The following is a 24,775-nucleotide window of genomic DNA, read 5'->3' as shown; positions in this document are numbered from 1 at the left end:
AAATCCCCCTTTCATGGGCTATTGATGTAAAATCTCCCATTATATTGGTTGTCAGTGTAAACCCCTACTAACAATGGTGGTCTGTGAAGAAGTGTCACCTTACATTTGTGGTCCGTACAAATCTCCTCGACAATGGTTGTCAGTGTATATTCCCCCTTACATGGAGGTCGTTGTATATTCCCCCTTACACTGGTGGTTGGTGTAAATGCTCTTATTACATTGGTGTCAGTGTAGAAATCCCTCGTTTTTTATTGGTGGGTGGCAAAAAATCCCCTGTTACATAGTGGTCAGTGCAAATTCCCCCTCACATCGATGGTCAGTGTAAATCCTCCCTCACATTGTTGGCCATTGTAATTTCCCCATTACATTGGTAGAATCCCCCACTATATAATTGCCAAAACTGTCCAGCTTTTCCCTACATGATTCAGAATTTGTCACAGTGTACTGCCACCTAACTAATTCATAGTTACATAGTTACATAGTAGGTGAGGTTGAAAAAAAATACACAAGTCCATCAAGTCCAACCTATGTGTGTGATTATATGTCAGTATTGCATTGTATATCCCTGTATGTTGTGGTCAATCAGGTGCTTATCTAAACGTCCCCCGCTGAGATCACCACCTGTGGAAGGGAATTCCACATCCTTGCCGCTCTTACAGTAAAGACACCTCTACGTAGTTTATGGTTAAACCTCTTTTCTTCTAATTTTAATGAGTGGCCACGAGTCTTGTTAAACTCCCTTTTGCGAAAAAGTTTTATCCCCATTGTGGGGTCACTAGTATGGTATTTGTGTATTGAAATTATATCCCCTCTCAAGTGTCTCTTCACCAGAGAGAATAAGCTCAGTGCTCGCAACCTTTCCTCATAACTAAAAGGAGGAGAAAAAACAAACTAGCATAATCATAACAGTAGTGTAAAAGATGAATACATGAAGCAATTATTGAGTGATATTACCAAATATCCACATTCAAGGTGCGACTATAGGTGATTGAATCACTGTGCAAAATATATAGCATATACGTGAATTATTCGTATGGTGACTGATATACAAAAACATGGAGCAGATTAGCAAATAAAATTCAAAAGCAACATAAAACTAGTCATTTAAATCATCTAGCTAGATAAAAATAACCAGTTGAAGTCACGTGGTGATGTAACGCGTAGGATCCGAGGCATTCCTGATAACGAAACGGACGCTCAGACAGTGACACGAGCTCGGCGCTCGTTTTTTCAACACAACTTTACCCTTTGAAAAATGTGAGTTTCCTTTTAAATGTAAATAAAAAGTTTTGTTCCTGTTTAAAAGTACTACACTATGGTGGACTCCCTTTATCTTTTTTAAATACATATTGAGAACTATATCATCTGAAGTACCCAGTGGAAGGATAGGAAGATAAGGATTACCCCCACCCCCCTCCCCCACCTCCCCTGTCTATACCTAAAAGTTGAAAAGGACATCGTGGGAAGGATCAAGCTGAAGGGAACGCTCCCCTCTTCCTGTATCTACTATATGCTGTTACCTTACAGCAGTAAGGTAACTATTCAATTCTTCCACGGGTGTCAGCGACGCTGAAGATCTGCTTTGTTGTATTTGCACTTAAAGGCACAGTGTCACTTTGAAGTCAAAGACAGCAATACACAGTGTTCCAGCGCAACACTCTGCACATTTGCACTTTTCTTGCACATTGGACTAAGGATTTTAAAAGTCCAAAATCGCACTGGTTATTTTTATCTAGCTAGATGATTTAAATGACTAGTTTTATGTTGCTTTTGAATTTTATTTGCTAATCTGCTCCATGTTTTTGTATATCAGTCACCATACGAATAATTCACGTATATGCTATATATTTTGCACAGTGATTTAATCACCTATAGTCGCACCTTGAATGTGGATATTTGGTAATATCACTCAATAATTGCTTCATGTATTCATCTTTTACACTACTGTTATGATTATGCTAGTTTGTTTTTTCTCCTCCTTTTAATTATTTAATTTACTTTGCACTTTATGTACTTCTGTGATATATATTAGGTGGTCAATCACAGTAGTTTCTCTAATATCACACCAAATATTTCAAATAAGAGCGCAACACCACCCCTCCTTCTCTTTTATATTTTTTTGGACGCGAGTTTGGTCCATACGGTGTATGCAGCACTTGTTTTGTCTTTATTTTTGATTCACAATTTCATTTTAGCGCAGGAGTACCCACTTTTACACTTTCCTCATAACTAATATCCTCCAGACCCTTTATTAGCTTTGTTGCCATTCTTTGTACTCGCTCCATTTCCAGTACATCCTTTCTGAGGACTGGTGCCCAGAACTGGACAGCATACTCCAGGTGCGGCCAGACCAGAGTCTTCTAGAGTGGGAAAATTATCGTTTTATCTCTGGAGTTGATCCCCTTTTTAATGCATGCCAATATTCTGTTTGCTTTGTTAGCAGCAGCTTGGCATTGCATGCCATTACTAAGCCTATCTTCTACTAGGACCCCCAGGTCCTTTCCCATCCTAGATTCCCCCAGAGGTTCTCCCCCCAGTGTATTGATTGCATTCATATTTTTTCCACCCAGATGCATTATTTTACATTTTTCTACATTGAGCCTCATTTGCCATGTTATCCCATCCCCCCACCACTGATCCCATCAACCCCCCAGAATTGCCACTGATCAACCTCCCCTCCTCCCCTCCTCCCTCAGCAGTGCCACTGATCCCAGGAGTCCTAGGATTCCTAGGACTTTTCTGTCTATTGATGGGTCCCCTCACATCCCCAGTCCATGGTGTGCAGGCAGTGAGAAGATGATCTGTTGTAACTCTTAGCAACCAGTGAGCAATAATGCTGTGCACTAACCCCTTGCAACAAATCATTGAGCGGATGGCTATGCAGTAACTTATAGGAACCAATCATGAGCAGTAATAATGTGCAATAACTTCTAGCAACCAATTAATGAGTGGTATAGATGTCCAGTAACCTCTAGCAACCAATCAGTGAGCAGTATTGATGTACAGTAATCTCTAGCAACCAAACAGGCAGAAGTCAAGTGCTGTAACCTCTAGAAAATTAACAGTGTGCCATAATGTGTGCTGTAACCTCTAGCAGCCAGTCAGTGAGAGGTAATGATACACTCTAACCTCTGGCAACTAATCGCAATCGCTGCTAGATCTGATTCAGTAAACTGATTTTTAGTCTAGCTCATATTTATTGTATGTCTCAGAGCATGTGGACAGAGAAATTGCATGGAGAATTGCATGGAAGAGGGGGCCCAAGAAAATTGCCCAGGGTCTAGTCAATATTAAAAGATGGCCCTGAGTGCCAGTACTTATAGTAGAGTCTACCATTTTCTTTGTTTCTCTTGTTGTTATGTACGTTTATTAAAGTTTTTACCGGATTTATGTATCCCTAGGTAATTGCAATGACCACTTACTATTGGACTTGTATGGATCTTATCTGAGCTTTCACATTTTCACAGTACTGCTCTAAATATTTCCCTATTGGCCTGACACACTCTTTATACACAGTGCCTTGAAAAAGTATTCATTCCCCTTGACATTTTCCACATTTTGTCATGCTACAATCAAAAATGTAAATGTATTTTATTGGGATTTTATGTGATAGACCAGCCCAAAGAGGAACATAATTGTGAAGTGGAAGGATAACGATAAATGGATTTCAATTTTTTTTTACAAATAAACATGTGAAAAGTGTGGCATGCATTTGTATTCAGCCCCCTGAGTCAATACTTTTTAGAACCACCTTTCGCTGCAATTACGGCTGCAAGTCTTTTTGAGGATGTCTCTACCAGCTTTGCACATCTAGAGAGTGAAATTGTTGTTGATTCTTCCTTGCAAAATAGCTCAAGCTCTGTCAGTTTGGAACAGTAGAAGAGCACACGGCAGGTAACAGGAAGCTAACACACAAAGGACTACACAGTGGTTGATCAGCACTGATGGTCTGCAGTGCACAGGTTAATATAGGGCTCCCTGATAGGGCCTGGGGGGGAGCCATGCTTAGAGGAGAGGTTATAAAAACCACCAGGTGGAAGTGGCTGGCCTCTTAGTCTGAACACATGAGGGGAGGTAAGCAAACACAGGAAGCTCACTGTATAACCATGACAGATGGTGAACAGTGTAAGTCGTTTTTTTTTTTTTTTCATTTATATTACTTTCTACAATTTCATTTTTTTTATTTATTTTTTTACAATTTTTTTTTGTATTAATTACAATTCTTTTTTTTTTCTTTTAATCAGCCCTATTGGGGGGCTTTGATGAGATGTCAGGGGTCCAAACCCCTGACATCTCCCCTTTGTGACAGAAAAGGGGAGTGAGGACAGAGATTGCCCAGTCCCTTTCTCTGTAGCCTGACCTCCACTGAAGATGAACAGGTGGCTGCTGTTCATTCATAAACTGAAAACACAGTTTGTGATGCTTCAATTATGAATAGACAGAGCCAGTGATCACTGACAGGTGGATACAGGAGGACATCGGGGCCAGAGAAGGATACAGGGGGCTGGAGCACACAGGGCGGCCTAAGGAGGACACAGGGGGACAGTCAGGGATGATTGGTGCAGTGGTGGGGGCAGTTTCAGGCACCGATCCTCCCTCTCCGCATCTCCTCCTCTGTCTTCCACGGCTTTCAGATGCTTTATTTAAAGCCAATCAGGGAAATCTGTGCCTGTAACTATCCCCATCATCCCTGACTGTCAACCAGGTACGGATCATCCAGGGGTGCAGTGTGGGTAAGACCACAGTGGGCCCCTCCTCGAGGCCCATGTTCAGTGAGCACCCTGCACCCATGGATAATACGCCACTGTTTAGGATCCAACCATGGATACCTCAATGATTCCCATTGCAGGATAGTATCTAAGGCTAGCTTTGTGTCCCAACTGCACTGAAAAGATAGGGGCATCCAAATGTTTTGAGTTTACAGATCTAAGATAGAGAGAATGCCTGCTTTTGTTTTTGGAAAAGAGAAAAGGTTGGAAAATAAAGTGAAACATTTCTGCATTTGAAAAAGATCTGCAAGAGAAGCTCTGAAGTATTCTAGCTTGTGCACATGCACAGGTAGATTGGATAACATTAATTGGAGTGGAGGTAGAGAATTACATTATTTTTGTAGCCCTTCGACATCTTCTACCCATATATCTGAGATGCTTGCTAATCAGGTGTCTGCAAAGGTCAACAGACTTCCCCCACTTTTGAAAGTGAGGGGGTAGCTTAATGCTGAAAACTACTTTGTATGCTTGGAGGACTTGGACTTTTGACTTATCCTTTAGGTACGTGTTTATTGAAGACATAAAAAGAAAACTACCCACAAACAACCGTATAAAATCTTGCAGTAAGACAGTAAAAGTAGTCATCAAGTGGCAGCATCTAGTACTAGACGAACGGGACTCTCCAGAGGTCACAAAGGAGCTCACATCACACACTACCCGCTGATGCGTTTCGAGGGGACCGACCCCACTTCTTCAGAGCTCATTAGCGGGCTCTCCTTCAGCAGCTCCTTTGTGACCTCCGGAGAGTCCCGTTTGTCTAGTACTAGATGCTGCCACTTGATGACTACTTTTACTGTCTTACTGCAAGATTTTATACAGTTTGTGAGTAGTTTTCTTTTTATGTCTTCAATAAACACGTACCTAAAGAATAATGCACAAGGCTGGTGCGCCCTCTTTTCTTTTCTCTCTCACGCACTGTAAACTTTTGTTGTTGTGCATTTGTGTCAGGAATTGCCTGAACGATTAATTATGTTGAGTAATATTAGACCAATACAGAAATCTTTAAGAACACAATGAGGATCAATGTGACCATGGACGGGCTATTGACAATACATTGATATTTATTCAATAAGACTCGTATTCACAATATATAGTTAGATTAATGGATGGACATAGATACAAGAATTCTACATAAAAATAACAAAATTGTAATAACACTTGATAATATATGTATATCGCTATGCATTTAATAAAACAAAATTATTAAATTCTCCCTGTGGACAAAATAACCATATATGAAACTTGGTGTAAGACAATAGTCTACATTTTAGAAAGTCCAACAGTTATTCCCCTGCAGAAGGAATAAGTGTTAAACTACGTAAAAATGGTATGCTACTATAGCCCAAAAACAAGAAATAATTAAAATGGAAAAACAAAAATACAATTTGAGAAAAATGTAAATGGTTATAAGGTCAGGGTACAGCAATTTAGGTATAAGCAGAGATACATCAGTAGGCTATCAAGCTAAGCAAGGAATCAACGAAATGTCAATGTTTTATAGTTACCATTTTAAATGGCTGCTGGCTTACAATGGTCGTTACCAGAGTCTGAATGGCTACCTTTCCAAAATGACATCTCGCTAGGTTGGAGCTGCGTCTTGGTGTCCCTGAGGTGTCAGATGATGAGACGTGATGGTGCAAGTCTCTCTGGATGGATAGCTATCTGGATGGATGAATTGTGGTCGGATGGGTGTATGTCTGATTCCTAATGGCTTCCTACACTTGTCCGATATTCAGTTCTGAACAATAAGCTCATAAAAGTATTAATGAGCCTAGCCCAGAAGGTGGAACTTCTTTCAGCGCTGTCACACTTTGAATGACAATTGTGCGGTCATGCAACACTGTATCCAAATTACATTTTGTCATTTTTTTTCCACAAAAATAGAGCTTTCTTTTGGTGGTATTTAATCACTGCTGGATTTTTAAATTTTTACAAAAAAAGAAAAAAAAGTTGAAAAAAAAAGTTTTTCTTAGTTTCTGTCAGTAAATTTTCTAAATAAGTAATTTTTCTTCTTCACTGATGTGCACTGATGAGGCGGTACTGATGGGCACTGATAGGCTGCACTGATGGGCACTGGTGAGGTGGCACTGATGAGGAGGCACTAATATGTCACACTGTTGGGCACTGATATTAGGCACTGATATGTGGCACTTCTAAGACAAGAAATGTCTGTTCTAAAATCTTGTGAAAAATAATTTGGTATAGGAATGTTCACTTTCTCATTATAATGAGTCTGGCCATGTGATATTTTAAATAATATATATATATATATATATATATATATATATATATATATATATATATATATAAAAGCACCCTCTGCCTAGTGTAGGTGCTAGAGTAAGTTTTTTTTGTAGAACAGGTAAATTTAGGCAGGCCTAGCTAAAAGCTAGGGACTGGGAGAGGCTCAGAGTAGGCAGATTCATAGTTAGCATTATCTTTCGGTTACCTCCCTTTTGCTTCCAGAGGATTTTAGAAGGAAGTAGGGGAAGAGAGGTGGAGCTGTCTGGGGTGTTCTGAGGAGTCCTGACCAATCCCCAATCTGGATTGACAGGGGGCAGGCCTACTTAAAGTGTAAGTTCACCTTTACAGAAAAATCTGTGAGGTGAACTTACACAGGAACCCAGCCTCCCCCCCCCCCCCCCCCCCCCGTCCCGCTGACCTGAATAGCAGAAATCGCCCTTTCTGAGCCCCGGTATAGCCACGTATAGTCGGGTCACTGCAGATCTGAGGGCTGTCAGGGTCTGCAGAGGACTGACTGGGATCAGTAGTCCACCAAAGAGGGCAGGTAGAATCAGAACTTTCTTTGCTACACCACAGGGGCCCGCAGTCCCTGCCTGTATTAAGGTACTTTTGCTAAGGCCTGGCTGAAATCAGAGTCAGGCCTAACCATGTGCTAGCTGCGCCTGAAGAATCGTGCTGGAGGGAGAAGGAGAGATGGTCTGCAGCAAGTGTTGTGCAGATGGAGAGTATCTAAATTGTCCCAAACCAGGCAAGAATCTTTTTCCTGGGCATCCCATGAATTCCTTAACCCATCCAAGTTCTAATCCCTCAATAAAATACAGAAAAACAAAGCTGACGGACTTGTTCATTGTCTTGGAGTGTCTGGAAGTGAATTCCGGGGCTTGGCAGGGTGACAGGTGGGCCACAGTCACTCAGCAGCCCTTACGGGGGTACTGCCACATACAGTTGTGCTCATAACTTTACATACCCTGGCAGAATTTATGATTTCTTGGCCATTTTTTAGAGAATATGAATGATAACACAAACTTTTTTTTCACTCATGGTTAGTGTTTGTCTGAAGCCATGTATTATCAATCAACTCTGTTTACTCTGTTTACTGTTTACATACCCTGGTGATTTTGGCCTGATAACATGCACACAAGTTGACACAAAGGGGTTTGAATGACTATTAAAGATAACCATCCTCACTTGTGATCTGTTTGCGTGTAACTAGAGTGTGTATATAAATGGTCAATGAGTTTCTGGACTCCTGACAGACCCTTTCGTCTTTCATCCAGTGCTGCACTGACGTTTCCAGATTCTGAGTCATGGGGAAAGCAAAAGAATTGTCAAAGGATCTGCGGGAAAAGGTAGCTGAACTGTATAAAACAGGAAAGGGATATAAAAAGATATCCAAGGAATTGAGAATGCCAAATCAGTGGTTTTCAAACTCTAAGCAAGAAGTGGAAAATGAGGGGTTCTGTTGAAACCAAACCACAGTCAGGTAGACCAACTAAAATTTCAGGCACAACTGCCAGGAAAATTCTTCAGCATGCAAAGAAAAACCCACAAATAACTTCAGGTGAAATATAGGACTCTCGAAAAAACATGTGGTGTGGCTGTTTCAAGATGTGCAATAAGGAGGTACTTGAAGAAAGATGGGCTGCATGGTCGAGTCGCCGGAAGAAAGCTATTACTACGCAAATGACACAAAGTATCCCTCTTACAATACACCAAACAGCACAGAGACAAGCCTCAAATCTTCTGGCACAAAGTCATTTGGAGTGATGAGACCAAAATTTAGCTTTTTGTCCACAACCATAAAGGCTACATTTGGATAGGAGTCAACAAGGCCTATGTAGAAATATATATCATTCCTACTGTGAAACACGGAGGTGGATTGCTGATGTTTTGGGGATGTGTGAGCTACAAAGGCACAGGAAATTTGGTCAAAATTGATGGCAAGATGAATCCAGCATGTTATCAAAAAATACTGGAGGAACATTTGCATTCATCAGCCAGGAGTTCCGACGGACTTTACGAATGAACAGACTTGGCCACACACAATCACTCCACAGTCCGACGGATTCGAACGTGATGACGTACGACTGAACTAGAATAAGGTAGTTCATAGTAGCCAATAGCTGCCCTAGTGTCGTTTTTTGTCTGTCGGACTAGCATACACACGAGCGGATTTCTCAATAGGAACTGGGTCCAGCGGAGTTCCTGCCAAAAAATTTGAAACATGTTCTATTTCTAAAGTCTGTCAGATTTTTGGACAGCAAAGGTCTGATGGAGCCCACACATGATCGAATTGTCCGACGGATTCGTTCTGTCGGACCTTTGCTGTCGAAAAAAGTCCAGTCATGTGTACACGGCATATTACTGTGTTATGATTTACAATCATATGAATATGTCCATGATGTTTTACAGGTAAAATAATGTATAATCCTTTGGCTTGTAAGATATACTGCATACATTGTATAAATAGGCATGTGGGGGATTCCTTCATTCTCTTAAACACAGAGGGAGGTATACAGTAAAACCTTGGATTGCGTAATTCGTTCCAGAAATGTGCTTGTAATCCAAAGCACTCATAAAGCAAAGCAAATTTCCCCATAAGAAATAGTGGAAACTCAAATGATTCATTCCACAACCATTTTTTCATAAGTCCTTCAGTTTATAGTGCATATAAAAAGATTATATCAATGTGACCAGGTTGTGTACCCATAAAATGTCCATCCACAAATGGCAGCCTCCACAAGGGGATTAGAAGCAAAATACAGCAGGAGCTACAGAGTATAAAAGAGAAGAGAGGCGCCTCTAAGTGTAGCAATATGGTTACATTTAATGAAGGCAAGACATTTAGCAACTCACATAGTTGATGATTAAAGCTGGCACATCTAAGTATGCAGGCGGTGCAGTGCGGAGGATGGTCTATGTGAACAGCTTTACCCTGGATGCCTACATACTTCGATGTGCCTGTTTTAATCATCAACCATGTGAGTTGGTAAATGTTGTACCTTCATTAAATGTAACCATATTGATACACTTATGCTGCGTACACGCGATCAGACTATCCGGCGGACTTGGTCCGATGGACCAGACTCCGCCGGGCAATTCACCCTTGTGTGGGCTCCGGTCCTCCGGCGGACTTTTTCTTTCCAAAAGTCCGGCGGACTTAGGCCGCGTACACACGGGCGGACTGTCTGCCCAACTTAGTCCGCCGAAACACATTTCAGCGGACAGTCCGCTCGTGTGTGGGCTTCAGCAGACTTTTTCAGTGTGCAGTCTGGCGGACTAAGTATTTCTGAATGTTGGAAATACTGTCCGTCGGACTCGCATTTCAGCGGACAGTCCGCCCGTGTGTGTGCCAGTCCGCCGTACTTTTAAATTGAGCGGACTTTTCCCGCCCGGAGAAAAGTCCGCTCATTTCGAGCGGGTATCTAGGTAGGCGGGGCCCGCGAAGGAGACGTCGCTGGCCCCGCCGCCTGGTATGGACTTAAAGGGGAACCCCAACGCCGAAAAAAATCGGCATGGGGTTCCCCCCCCAAGTCCACAACAGACCCTTGTCCGAGCACGCTACCCGGCCGGCCAGGAAAGGGGGGCGAGCGAGCGCCCCCCCTTCTGAGCCGTACCAGGCCGCGTGCCCTCAACATGGGGGGGGTGCCTTGGGGAAGGGGGGGCCGCGCGGCCCCCCCACCCCAAAGCACCTTGTCCCCATGTTGATGAGGACAAGGGCCTCTTCCCGACAACCCTGGCCGTTGGTTGTCGGGGTCTGCGGGCGGGGTCTTATCGGAATCTGGGAGCCCCCTTTAATAAGGGGGCCCCCGGATACTGGCCCCCCACCCTATGTGAATGAGTATGGGGTACAATGTACCCCTACCCATTCACCTGTGGAAAAAAAGTACCAAAAAAAACACAACACAGGGTTAAAATATTTTATTGCACAGCTCCGGGGGTCTTCCGTCTTCGGGGGTCTTCTCGCCGGACTCCTCCGCTATCTTCTTGTAGCTCTTTTGCTAGCGGAGGAGTCCGGCTTTCTTCCTCGCCGCCGGCCTCTTCTCCCGATTTCGGGGGTCTTGTCCCCCTCTTCGGTTCTTCTGCCGGGCCACCGCGCCTTCTTATAGCTCTTTTACAGGTGGTGGCCCGGTCTTCTGTCGCCGCCGTCGCCGCCGCCTTCCATTCTTCTTCTTCTTCTCCAGGAGATGTTGCCTCGACGATCTCTCCGGCCGGAATGCCAGGGCCGCACTGCGCGGCCATTTATATAGGGACAATGGGGCGGTGTCACATGGCTTTATGTCACATGGGTTGGTCACATGGTGACCCCGCCCCCTTACGATGTCATAGTCCCCATGTGACATCAACCCATGTGACCAACCCATGTGACATGAAGCCATGTGACACCGCCCCATTGTCCCTATATAAATGGCCGCGCAGCGCGGCCCTGGCATTCCGGCTGGAGAGATCGTCGAGGCAACATCTCCTGGAGAAGAAGACAAAGAAGACGAAGAAGAAGAAGAAGAAGAAGAAGAAGACGAAGATGAAGAAGAAGAAGAACGGAAGGCGGCGACGGCGGCGACAGAAGACCGGGCCACCGCCTGTAAAAGAGCTATAAGAAGGCGCGGTGGCCCGGCAGAAGAACCGAAGAGGGGGACAAGACCCCCGAAGTCGGGAGAAGAGGCCGGCGGCGAGGAAGAAAGCCGGACTCCTCCGCTAGCAAAAGAGCTACAAGAAGATAGCGGAGGAGTCCGGCGAGAAGACCCCCGAAGACGGAAGACCCCCGGAGCTGGGCAATAAAATATTTTAACCCTGTGTTGTTTTTTTTTTGGTACTTTTTTTCCACAGGTGAATGGGTAGGGGTACATTGTACCCCATACTCATTCACATAGGGTGGGGGCCGGTATCCGGGGCCCCCTTATTAAAGGGGGCTCCCGGATTCCGATAAGCCCCCCGCCCGCAGACCCCGACAACCAACGGCCAGGGTTGTCGGGAAGAGGCCCTTGTCCTCATCAACATGGGGACAAGGTGCTTTGGGGTGGGGGGGCCGCGCGGCCCCCCTTCCCCAAGGCACCCCCCCATGTTGAGGGCACGCGGCCTGGTACGGCTCAGAAGGGGGGGCGCTCGCTCGCCCCCTTTCCTGGCCGGCCGGGTAGCGTGCTCGAACAAGGGTCTGTTGTGGACTTGGGGGGACCCCCACGCCGATTTTTTTCGGCATTGGATTCCCCTTTAAGTCCATACCAGGCGGCGGGGTCAGCGACGTCTCCTTCGCGGGCCCCGCCTACCTGGAGACGCGCTCGAAATGAGCGGACTTTCCTCCGCGTGTGTGGGCGAGTCCGTTCATTTCAAAAGTAGGGCGGATAGTATGGTGGACTTAGTCCGCCATATTAGTCTGCTCAAAAAGTGCCGTGTGTGGGCAAGTCCGTTCATTCGAAAGTATGACGGACTGTCCGTCGGATTGTCTGACGGACTAAGTTGGCCAGACAGTCCGCCACGTGTGTACGCGGCTTTAGAAACAAGTTTTGACACAAAACCTTCAGCAAGGAAACAATATTCACCATCAAATGTGCTACCACCACCAGTAAAGGTAATAGGGTACTCTTACCAAATGCTGTGGGCTACCTGCCAGCAGCAGAGAGCCGAACAAGCAAAATTGATCTGGTCTTTAACCACTTCCGGACCACAGGGGTTGGCTCCCCTGTGCGAAACCACATAACTGTACGTGGGCTCGCGGGGTCCGGATAGCAGGAGTGCAGTGGGGGTGCCGATGCTTGTGGCTGACGGTCTCCATGACCACGGGTCACGAGCGATTGTGAGCTGGAGACACAGAACAGGGACGAGTGTGTTTAAACACACACTTCCCTGTTCGTGTGTTTCTATTAGCTAAGAACCACGATCTATCACTTCCTGTAGTTAGTCCCTCCCCTTCAGTTAAAATCCCCTCCCAGGGAACACAGTTAACCCCTTCACCGCCCCCTAGTGTTAACCCCTTCACCGCCCCCTAGTGTTAACCCCTTCACCGCCCCTAGTGTTAACCCCTTCACTGCCAGTAAAATTTTTACAGTAATCAATGCATTTTTAATTGCACTGATCACTATATTAATACCAATGGTTCCATAAATGTGTCAAAATTGTCCGATGTGTCCACCCTAATGTTGCAGTCACAATAAATATAGCAGATTGCCGCCGTTACTAGTAAAAAAAAAAAAAAAATGCTATAAATATATCCCCTATTTTGTAGACGTTATAACTTTTGAGCAAACCAATCAATATACGCGTATTGCAATTTTTTTTTACCAAAAATATGTAGAAGAATACATGTCGGCCTAAACTGAGGAAAAAAAATGTTTTTTTAAATATATTTTTGGAGGATATTTATTAAAAAAAAAGTAAAAATAATGTGTTTTTTTCAAAATTGTCGCTTTTTTTAATTTATAGCGAAAAAAAAAAAATGCAGGGGCGATCAAATACCACCAAAAGAAAGCTCTATTTGTGGGGGAAAAAAAGATGTCAATTTTGTTTGGGTGCAACATCGCACGACCGCGCAATTGTCAGTTAAATCGTTGCAGTGCCGAATCTCAAAAAGTGCTCTGGTCAGGAAGGGGGTAAATTCTTCCAGGGCTGAAGTGGTTAACATCACAGGAACCAGCATGTGGATTGTACAGCAGTGCAGATTCGACAATCAAGCTTTCAGGGACCAAAATCAAGAAAGCATAACGATCCAAGCTCACCGTATAGAGACTCATCGGCTCCACCAGTCAACAGGAAGGAGTCACAGATAGCATAAAATCCTTGGCTAAAAATTTATCAAATAAAGTATTTATTTTGCACCGTTTTAAAAATAACTTTTTTTCACTTTGGACTCATCTAAGTGTCTCTTGACTTTTAATGGACATTTAGGTTCTCAATATATGTCTGTATATGTTTTTTCACTATTTTGCATACTAGTCTTGCTTTGCAGGCAATGTAATTAATGTATGTTTAATTGTGCACTGTCACTTATATGTTTGCATTATTCCATATATCACTAGTTCCTTACTAGGGATGAGCCCGGTGTTCGATTCGAGCCCATGTTCGAATCGAACATCGGCCGTTCGTCCGTTCGCCGAAACCAGAACTTTGTGGGCCGTTCGCATTAAATTCATGTGATACGAACGGCCCACGAAGCACTGCGCCAGTCGCAGTGCATTGCTGGCTGATGATTGACCAAGCATGCACTGTGACCCCGCATGCTTGGCCAATCACAGCGCCGGCAGCGAGGAGAGACATAATTGTGGCCAATTATAGCTCAGGGGGTTTAGTACACGCCCCACACTATATAAGGCCGTCAGCGTGGCGGCCTTGTGTAGTGTGTTGCAGCGTTCATAGAGAGCAGGATAGGCAGGGACAGTGTCAGCTGTGCTTTACTTCTTTAGATAGCGCTATTACAGTGAGTGTAGTGTTCAGGGAGAGAGCAGGATAGGCAGGGACAGTGTCAGCTTTGCTTTGCTTCCTAACCTAGCACTGTTACAGTGGGTGTAGTGTGCCTCCTGCACAGCATACACTTGAATCTACTCCCCCACATTGCTGGTGTTGTGTGGTTGATTTGTGCAACACAGGCATCTGGCTAATATTCAGTCAGTGTAGTGTGCCTCCTGCAAAGCATACACCTGAATCTACCCCCTCGTTGCTGGTGTTGTGTAGCTCATTTGTGCAACACAGGCATCTGCCTAACCTTAACATAACATATTTTGGGTACAGGGTTCCCCTTAATATCCATACAAGACCCAAAGGGGCTGGTAATGGGCTGGGGTAGGGGGGTGATGGGGGTAGCCATGCCATTTTTCTCAAATATTTTCATCCATATTGCCAGGACAAGACATTATATTAAAGCCGCAAGCAGTTTTAAAAGGCTTTTTTTCCTTTACAAAATGTCATTTTGTGCAGGGACTGTTCTAAACATGGGAAACACATGCCACTTCACAGGCATACTTTAGACACCCCCCAGGTACGATATTTAAAGGAATATTTCACTTTTTTTTCACTTTGTGCATCATTAAAATGACTGCTCCAGAAAAAACATCAGTTTTTAAAACTTATTTTTGCATTGATACATGTCCCCTGGGGCAGGACCCGGGTCCCCAAACCCTTTTTAGGACAATAACATGCATATTGGCCGTAATAATTAGCACTTTAGATTTCGAACATTCGCGTCCATTGTAATTAATAGGGTTCTAACGTTTGTGCGAACTTTTGGTCCATTAGCAGGTTCTGGTCCGATCTGAACCAGGGGGTGTTCGGCTCATCCCTAATCCTTACCAATGCAAGAAGGTTTTCTTTTACATCATGTGGATGGCCCGCTGCATGTGCATCACTTATCTGTGGAAGAGATGGCAGCAGGGGGTAGTATGGGAAAAAGTCAAGCTGCCAGAGGCAGTGTGATGCTTTGGGCAATGTTCTGCTGGGAAACCTTGGGTCTTGCCATTTATGTGGATGTTACTTGACATTAGGGATGAGCCGAACACCCCCCGGTTCGGTTCGCACCAGAACTTGCGAACGACCCCCGCGTTCGGTCCAAACGTTAGAACCCCATTGAAGTCTATGGGACTCGAACGTTCGAATTGGAAAGTGCTAATTTTAACGGCTAATATGCAAGATAGTGTCCTAAAAAGGGTTTGGGGACCTGCCTCCTGCCTCAGGGGACATGGGTCACTGCAAAAAAAAGTTTTAAAAACTGCCGTTTTGGCGGGAGCACTGATTTTAATGACGATTAAAGTGAAAAAAAAAAAAGTGAAATATTCCTTTAAATATGGTGCCTGGGGGGTGTCTGTAGTATGCCTGTGAAGTGCCACGTGTTTCCCGTGTTTAGAACAGTCCCTGCACAAAATGACATTAAACGGAAATAACACCATTTAAAACTGCTTGCGGTTTTAATGTTATATCTGGTTCCTGCAATATGGTTGAAAATCATTGAGAAAAATGGCATGGGTAGCCCTCCCTGCCCATTACCAGCCTATTTGGGTCTTGTACGCATATTAAGGGGAACCCCGTACCCATATTAAAAAAAGGAAATGCGTGTGGCCCCCATGCCCTATATACTCAGAACAGCAGTATACAGGCGGTGCAAACAAGACAGGGACTGTGTAGGTTTGTTGTGTTAAGTTGAATCTGTTTGTAATTTTCAACCGGTACATTTTTAAAGTGTAGCTCCAGTCAAAAAAACTATTTTTAAGCTTTTTGGAAAACATAGGGAAGGGTTATCACCCCTGTATAATTTGTTTTGTCGTCCATCTTTTTTCATCTCACTTGCTGCTGTCTCCTTGCGTTTGCAAGTAGGAGATGTTTGTAAGTTGGATGTTTGAAAGTAGGGGCCTGCCCTATATTATAGCGGTATGTACTGGGTACAGAGCACGCAGACAGCACGCACTATCTCCTAACACTACTGACTGCAAGCTCTATTATTAACCACTTGACCACTGGGCACTTAAACACCCTTAATAACCAGACCAATTTTCAGCTTTCGGTGCCCTCACATTTTGAATGACAATTACTCAGTCATGCAACACTGGACCTATAGGAAATGTTTGTCCTTTTTTCACACAAATAGAGCTTTCTTTTGGTGGTATTTAATCACCTCTCAGTTTTTTATTTTTTGTGCTATAAAAGAAAAAAGACCGAAAATTCTGCGAAAAAATTAATTTTTCTTTGTTTCTGTTATAAAATTTAGCAGATTAGTAATTTTTTCTTCATAAATTTTGGCCAAAATTCATACTACTACATATCTTTGGTAAAAATAAGTACAAATTGGTGGCTATTATTTGGTCTTTGTGAAAGTTATAGAGTCCACAAGCTATGGTGCCAATATCTGAAAATTGATCACACCTGAAGTACTGACGGCCTATTTCCTTTTTTTTTTTCCACAAAATTGTCATATTATCAGGTTATTTCACACACACAGCATATGCATACCACAAATTACACCCCAAAACACATTCTGCTATTACTCCCGAGTACGGCGATACCACATGTGTGAGACTTTTACACAGCGTGGCCACATACAGAGGCCCAACATGCAGGGAGCGCCATCAGGCGTTCTGGAGCACCCAGGCCAATTCTGACATTTCTCTCCTACATGTAAAAATCATCATTTATTTGCTAGAAAATTACAGAGAACCCCAAAACATTATATATATATATATATATATATATATTTTTTTAGCAAAGACCCTGGAGAATACAATGGTGGTCGTTGCAAATTTTTATCTCACACGGTATTTGCGCAGCAATTTTTCAAACGCGTTTTTTGGGGGGGAAAAACAGTTTTGTGCTTAAAAAACAAACAAAAAAAACAGTACAGTTAGCCCAATGTTTGCATAAAGTGAAAGATGAAGTTATGCTGAGTAAATAGATATCAAACATGTCACTCTTCAAAATTGCACATGCCCGTGGAATGGCGCCAAACGTCGCTACTTAAAAAATCCCCATAGGCGACGCTTTAATTTTTTTTTTACTGGTTACATGTTTTGAGTTGCAGAGGAGGTCTAGGACTAGAATTATTGCTCTTGCTCTAACGTTCTCGGCGATACCTCACATGTGGGGTTTGAACACCGTTTTCATATGTGGGCGGGGCTTACGCATGCGTTCGCTTCTGCATGCGAGCACATGGGGACTTGGGCGCTTCAATTTTTTTTTTTTTTTTTTATTGTTCATTTTACTTTATTTATTTTAGTTTGACATTTTTTTCCCCAACAATATATTTTTGATCACTTTTATTCCTATTACAAGGAATGTAAACATCCCTTGTAATAGGAATATGGGGTGACAGGTCCTCTTTACAGTGAAATCTGGGGGTCAATATGACCCCACATCTCACCTCTAGGCTGGGAAGCCTGAAATAAAAAATAAAAAAAAGATTCCTGCTTTGATCGTACTGGCGAGTTGGTAGAAGCACCGGAGGGCGGTGAGGGGTGGGGGGCGTCTATGGCTGGGTATTTCAGGGTATCACCGAGTATGGCTGGGTATCTCCGAGTATGGCTGGGTATGGCAATTTATGGCAGGGTATTGCAGAGTATTGGGGGGTACTCCAGAGTAATGGCAGGGTACTGCAGAGTAATGGGGGTTACTGCAGAGTAATGGGGGGTACTGCAGAGTAATGGCAGGGTACTGCACTGCAGAGTAATGGCGGGGTACTGCAGAGTAATGGCGGGGTACTGCAGAGTATTGGGGGGTACTGCAGAGTATTGGGGGGTACTGCAGAGTAATGGGGGGTACTGCAGAGTAATGGGGGGTACTGCAGAGTAATGGCAGGGTACTGCAGAGTAATGGGGGGTACTGCAGAGTAATGGCAGGGTACTGCATAGTAATGGCAGGGTACTGCACTGCAGAGTAATGGCGGGGTACTGCAGAGTAATGGCGGGGTACTGCAGAGTAATGGCGGGGTACTGCAGAGTAATGGCGGGGTACTGCAGAGTAATGGCAGGGTACTGCAGAGTATGCACTGGTATTGCAGAGTATTGGCAGGGAATTGAGGGGTTAAATTCGGTGAGCAGCGATGTGGGCACTGCAGATGCAGCCCACATCGCTGCTGACACCGATCTCTTTCCCCTCCGCTGTACCGATCGGTACAGAGAGGGGAGGGAGGAACCGGCGTCATAACATGACGCCGGTTTGTTTACAAGTGATCACTCCGTCATTTGACGGAGCGATCACGTGGTAAACGGCCGCGACGAGCGGCCGTTTACCGTGATCCGTGATGCGCCGGGTCCTGTGGACCCGGCGGTCACGGATGCTCTCGAGTGCGCGCCCCAGGGGGCGCGCGAGAGCAGAATTCTGGGAGGCCGTTAATTAACGGCCTCTCAGAGTTAAACAACCGCCCTGAAGCCGTTAATCGCCAATGGGCAGTTGTTAAGTGGTTAAAGCTAGATCATTAGCTATATAGGTGAGGTGAATATAGTGGTGTATACTGCGGTCAGGGCACAGACAACAACCACTACACAGCAGCAAGATAGGAAATCAGCCAAAAACGATCGGTGTGTACTGTGTTGAAGGTACACAGTACACCCACTGCTTCAGATGCTAACACACTACACGAGGCCGCCTCAAAGGCGGCCTTATATAGTGTGGGGCGTGCACTACACAGCCTGAGCTATGATTGGCCACAGGAAGGATGCCTGTGGCCAATCATGGCTCTCCTCGCTGCTGACGCTACGATTGGCCAAGCATGCGGGGTCACAGTGCATGCTTGGCCAATCATGAGCCAGCAATGCACTGCGCCACCGCAGTGCATTGTGGTCCGCGCGCGCGCCACTCGAATTTTGACGCGAACGGCCCAAACGTTCGGAATTCGCCGAACGGCCGAACAGCCAATGTTCGAGTCGAACGTACGTTCGACTCGAACACGAAGCTCATCCCTACTTGACATGTACCACTTACCTAAACTGTTGCTGATCAAGTGCACCCCTTCAATAAAACAGTATTTCCTTAGAGCAGTTGCCTCTTTCAGCCGGATAATGTGCTCTGTCACACTGCAAAAATGGTTCATGAATGGTATGAGGAACACAACAACGAGTTTGAGGTTGTTGGCATGGCCTCCAAATTCTCCAGATCCCAATCCAATTGAGCATCTGTGGCAGGTGCTGGAAAAACAAGCCCGATCCATGTTGACCCCACCTTGCACCTTGCAGGACTTAAAGGAATCTGATATTGACCAATTGGTGTCTCAATGGGTCAGGCCTGTTTTTTTTAGGCAGAAAGGGCTGATTTGGTGGCAAAAAAGGGACCAACTCAATATTGGGTGGGTGGTCAAAAGGTTATGGCTGATCAGTGTATATTCTGTACTGATCCTGCACTAATTTGTTTCAAAACCAGATGCATTCTAAGAACGTCTACATGAAATTATTATGCAGTACGCAACAAATAATGATATTTAAAATAAGATTGAGAAGTGAATTGTGACAGTGTAACAGGTTAGGTGTAAAAATCATTGGACAGATTGGCGCAGGCGCACTGCATGAGTGTAGATAGACAAGCATGTAGCCGGTGTCCAGGCCTGTGTGGCCTTACAGACAAGCACTCTGAACAGGCTGATGCCGGACGAAATGTTTAGCATGTGCTAAAGATTGTTAATTGTCTTCGGCCCAATGCACATTGGGTGTTAAGTCCCGGTTGCCTTTGAATCTGACAGGTGCGGGTGGAATCCGCAGGCACACTATTCAGCCCGGCTGCCAGGGAAGATACTGTTATAATAAAACACTAGTGCCACGTACACATGATCTGACTATCCGGTGGACTTGGTCCGGCGGACAATCCGCCCTTGTGTGGGCTCCTGTGAACTTTTTCTTTCCAAAAGTCCGGCGAACTTAGAAAGAAGTTTTGACTCAAAATTGTCAGCTGGACTCGTCAGTCCGGCAGACAACCTGGCCATCTGTGTGCTAGTCCGCTGGACTTTTGAAATGAACGGAACTTGCCCACACACGGAGTAAAGCCTGTTCATTTTGAACGTGGCTCCAGGTAGACGGGACTAGCGCAGGAAGTCAATGTCGCCGCCTCCATCGGCGAGATCGACACCTCGCTGTCCCCTTCACCTGGTATGGACTTAAAGGGGAAGCTCTTGTGATGGCAGAGGCAAGCCTAAACGAGCTCTAGAAGCCTGCCTGAAAAACTCCCATAGCCAGTATTTCCTCATCCTCTTGCTAGAACATTGCTATGATGCTCCGGCCATTAATGCTTGCCTCTACCATCACAAGAACACACTAGGATTAACGCCATACATGCACAGTGCACCATATAACCAGTTGCCACAGTGAAGAGTTCAGCACCATAACAACAGGGAAGAGAATGTGCATTGTTTGAATATGAGAGTGTAGGCGAGGAATTCAGATATAGGCCCGTCTGTGTGCTAATCCGCCGGACTTTTGAAATGAACGGACTTGCCCACACATGGAGAAAAATCTGTTCATTTTGAACGCGGCTCCAGGTAGATGGGACTAGCGCAGGAAGTCAATGTCGCCGCCTCCATTGACGAGAATGAACAACCTTTTCTCTGTGTGTGGGCAAGTCCGTTCATTTCAAAAGTCTGGCGGACTCCAGCCTTAGTCTGGCGGAAAAGTCCGGTCGTGTGGGGGCAGGTCCGCTCATTCGGAAAGTCCAGCGAACCTCCGCTGCAAAGTCTGGTGGATAGTCCAATCGTGTGTACTCGCCATGAGAAGTTTTGGATGCTGAGTACTGGTGTTTCTAGCCCTGTTAACATTTTGTAAATCTAATGAGAGTGTTTCTTTAAGTATTAAAAAAAAAAAAAATTATCCCATATCACCACATTGGTTTAAAGACTCATGTTTAAGGAAATTCCCTCATGCTTCTTGAAAACCCAAACAGTCAGCTAATACTCTTGAACAAGTTAATACCTTGCTTCATTAGTTCCTGCAGATCAAATATCATTAGTTCCTTCTAAAGCATCATTTTAGAATATGGGATTATATTATATTCTCCTGTTCCCTCATCTTGTTAGAAATGATAAAGGGATCTGCTGACCATTCCCACGCTCTCTTGCTTCTTGGATCCCATCGCCTAAGCAACACCCCGCCACTGGGAGTGGAGATCACGCAGCACACAGCCTACAGCTCCAGCCCCAGCGAGTCCAGCCATTGACTGCTGGCAGAAGGATGCCCTGCAGCAGCACTGAACACCGCTGAACCAGATGCTTCACTGAATTAACAGACTGATCGCCATCTCTGCCCATCTGCAGTAAGAAGAATTGCTTGATTGCCCCTCCGGGAGGTGGCCTAGGTTTATCAGGATTGGTGAGGGGGCTCATGCCCACTGATCCCACTGCCTTGTTAAGTACCACACTCTGAACACTGTGCACAGGCGACACTCACTTGGACTACAAACAGTATTGCTATAACCCAAGATTAGCTATCTTGCCTTGTTTATCATCACTTTGCCATAGTCTGAAATATTTCTTCTATGAGCTCCAACTTTGCTGGTGAAGACAGTGCAAGGTCTTGCTCTTAGGACATTATTGTTTATTGCTCTTAAAGGGGACACTTTACTGGTAAATATAGTACATTATCTCTCATTAGGATTAAATGTATTATATACCGCCCCAGGGTTCTTCTTTAAGGCATTTCCTTATATCCATTAATAGCTTCCTCAAGGTACCCAATTGTGGCTGTGTATATTCTTATCATTCATTTGTCACTACTAAACTGTTTTTGCTGCAAACATTATTTCAACCTAGTCTTGGCTGTAACCAGGATTTGGCAGATTAATCCTTTATTTAAATCTCTCTACTTGAGTAAGTAAAAAACGTAGACCCCGTTCACACTGGAGCATTTTTCGGGCTCTTTAGTGGTAAAAAAAGCACATGTAAAGTGCCTGAAAGAAGCCTCATCTGCAATCCCAATGTGAAAGCCCGAGTGTTTTCACACTGAGGCGCTGCGCTGGCAGGGCGTCAAAAAAAAGTCCTGCAAGCAGCTTCTTTGCAGCGCTTTTTTTTTCTTACACCGCTCCTAAAGCGCCCCCTTCCCATTGAAATCAATAGGAAGCGCCTGAAAAACACCTGCAACGCTCTTTTGGCAGCGGCCTATTTAACCCTTTATTTGGCCACTAGCGGGGGTTAAAAGTGCCCTGCTAGCGCTCAAAACTCTCCAGAAGGGCTGGAGAGTTTACAGGGTCATGGCTGCGCAGGAGAACATGCATTACCAAGCATCCCCGGAGAGGGCAGTGCTTCATAAAAGTCAGCAGATAAAAAGTACCATAGTTGCTGGCTTTCAACCCCATCATGTTTTTTTTTATTGGCATGCCCCAAGTTATTGGATAAGATAGCTAAACTATTTGGTTGTATTAAAGTGGCGCTCCACCCTAAAGTGGAGCTTCCGCTCATTGGAACCCTCCCCCCCTCCGGCGCCACAATTGGCACCTTTCAGGGGGGAGGGGGGTGCAGGTACCTGTACAGTACAGGTATTTGCCCCCACTTCCGGCATAGATATCTGCAGAATCTACGCCCCTTTCCGCAGAATCTACGCCCCTTTCCGCAGGTCCCCCGCTGTCTGCTGGGAAACACACGGATCCCAGAGACAGCGGGGACCATCCTTATTGCGCAGCGCGACTCACACATGCGCAGTAGGGAACCGGGAAATGAAGCCGCAAGGTTCCACTTCCTGATTCCCATAGCCAAGATGGCGGCAGCAGCACCCGAGAGACGATCGAGAGATCGGCTTCGGGTGCCGACATCGCGGGCGCGCTGGGCAGGTAAGTGTCCTTATTTTAAAAGTCAGCAGCTGCAGTATTTGTAGCTGCTGGCTTTTAAAAAAAAACAAAAAACGGCGGAACTCCCGCTTTAAGGCTCATTTTGGGGATAAATATCAATGACACATGGGTAAGCAGCAAACAGCAGTGGTATTTTTAAAATGACACTGAGCCTAGGAAACCACCACATGTGATCCGCACAGGAACCGCACCCGTTCCTGTGCACATCACATGTGATGTCTGCGTAGTGCGATTTTAGCCATGCATTTTGTATGGCTCAAATCACATTGCATCTGCATCAAAATCGCACAGAACCCTTTTTTCCCCCATACCTGAATTGCATTGCATGGTTGTACACACCCATGCGATGCAATGCTGGTCATCGCACTGTGTTTTGCGTTCTGTTTCGGGCTGTTGTTAATGTACCATTGACACCTGCAACAGATCACATGGACACTGTGCGATTGCCAAGCAGTGAGATGCGATGCGGGGAAACCGTGCAAATCTTGTGTGAACTAGGGCTAAATGATACCTTATTTCTCCAAAAATAATCAATGCACATCAACTACTTACTGGCCTTGGAATCTATTTTTCATGAAAGTGCTTCTCACTATGTCTTTCTGCCTTCCTGTAATGTCCTCTATGAGCTCCTGAACCTCTCCTTCTCCCCCCTTGGCTAAGTTCCTACATACAGTGGGATGGTGGAGAACCAATATAGCCACCCTATAGCAGGAAGTCAGATCACAACAACCAAAAAAAGGAATTTGAATATTTGGAGGCATCTGAGAGCAATAGAAGCAAAAGAACTTTGTGAGTTAAGAATGCATACTTTTTGTTTTTTTAAAACTAGAGTTTAGTGTCAGTGACCAGAATGTTACATTTTAAATACTTCTTCAGTGCCTTATGTGTTTCTAATGCCGCATATACACGATCAGAATTTTGGCCCACAAAAGAGCGACGAAAGTTTTGCGTCGGAAAATGCGACCGTATGTATGCTCCATCTGACTTTTGCTCGCCGAATTCCAGCCACCAAAAGATTGAGAGTATGTTCTTAATTTTTCGGTCAGGAAAAGTTCCTATCTGAAAATGCGATCGTCTGTGTCATGCTCAGAATCAAGTAGGACACAAACGATTGGCTACTGGCTATTGAACTTTTTCTAGTCCCAGCATACGTGTTGTACGTCACCGCATTCTTGACGGTCGGAATTTGGTGTGACCGTGTTTATGCAAGACAGCTTGAGTGAAATTCCGTCGGAATTCCATCGGGAAAACCATCAGGGCTTTTTCCGACCAAAATTCCGATCGTGTGTACGCGGCATATCTCCATGCAATTTTTCAGAGCTAGAGCTAGAGATTCGGAAGGTGTCAAAAGCCGCTGATGTGGAATTGTAGATGATGACTTTGCAATGACAGCATTGATATTTAAAAAGTAAAAACTGATTTCTTCACTGTATGCAGAGCATGTCATCAATCCACCCACTTTTCTAATGTACAAAATAAAGAATAATTAATATATTGTTCATTTTGAAAACATTACACTAAATAATCTATTGGTC

General features: G+C 44.7%; 1 protein-coding gene across 2 annotated transcripts in view; it reads right to left on the bottom strand.

Annotated features, from left to right (window-relative positions):
• The window catches only part of PKIA (cAMP-dependent protein kinase inhibitor alpha), a 92,506-nt gene that overhangs the window by 30,657 nt on the left and 37,074 nt on the right, over window positions 1–24,775 (bottom strand). The gene's annotated exons all lie outside the window — the stretch shown is intronic.

This window comes from Lithobates pipiens, unplaced genomic scaffold (genome assembly GCF_037356315.1).
Source record: "Lithobates pipiens isolate NorthernLeopardFrog02 unplaced genomic scaffold, aLitPip1_a1.2 Scaffold_19, whole genome shotgun sequence".
Taxonomy (NCBI): domain Eukaryota; kingdom Metazoa; phylum Chordata; class Amphibia; order Anura; family Ranidae; genus Lithobates; species Lithobates pipiens.
Note: the sequence above shows the minus strand (reverse complement) of the source record. Positions and strands in the feature narration are given on the sequence as shown.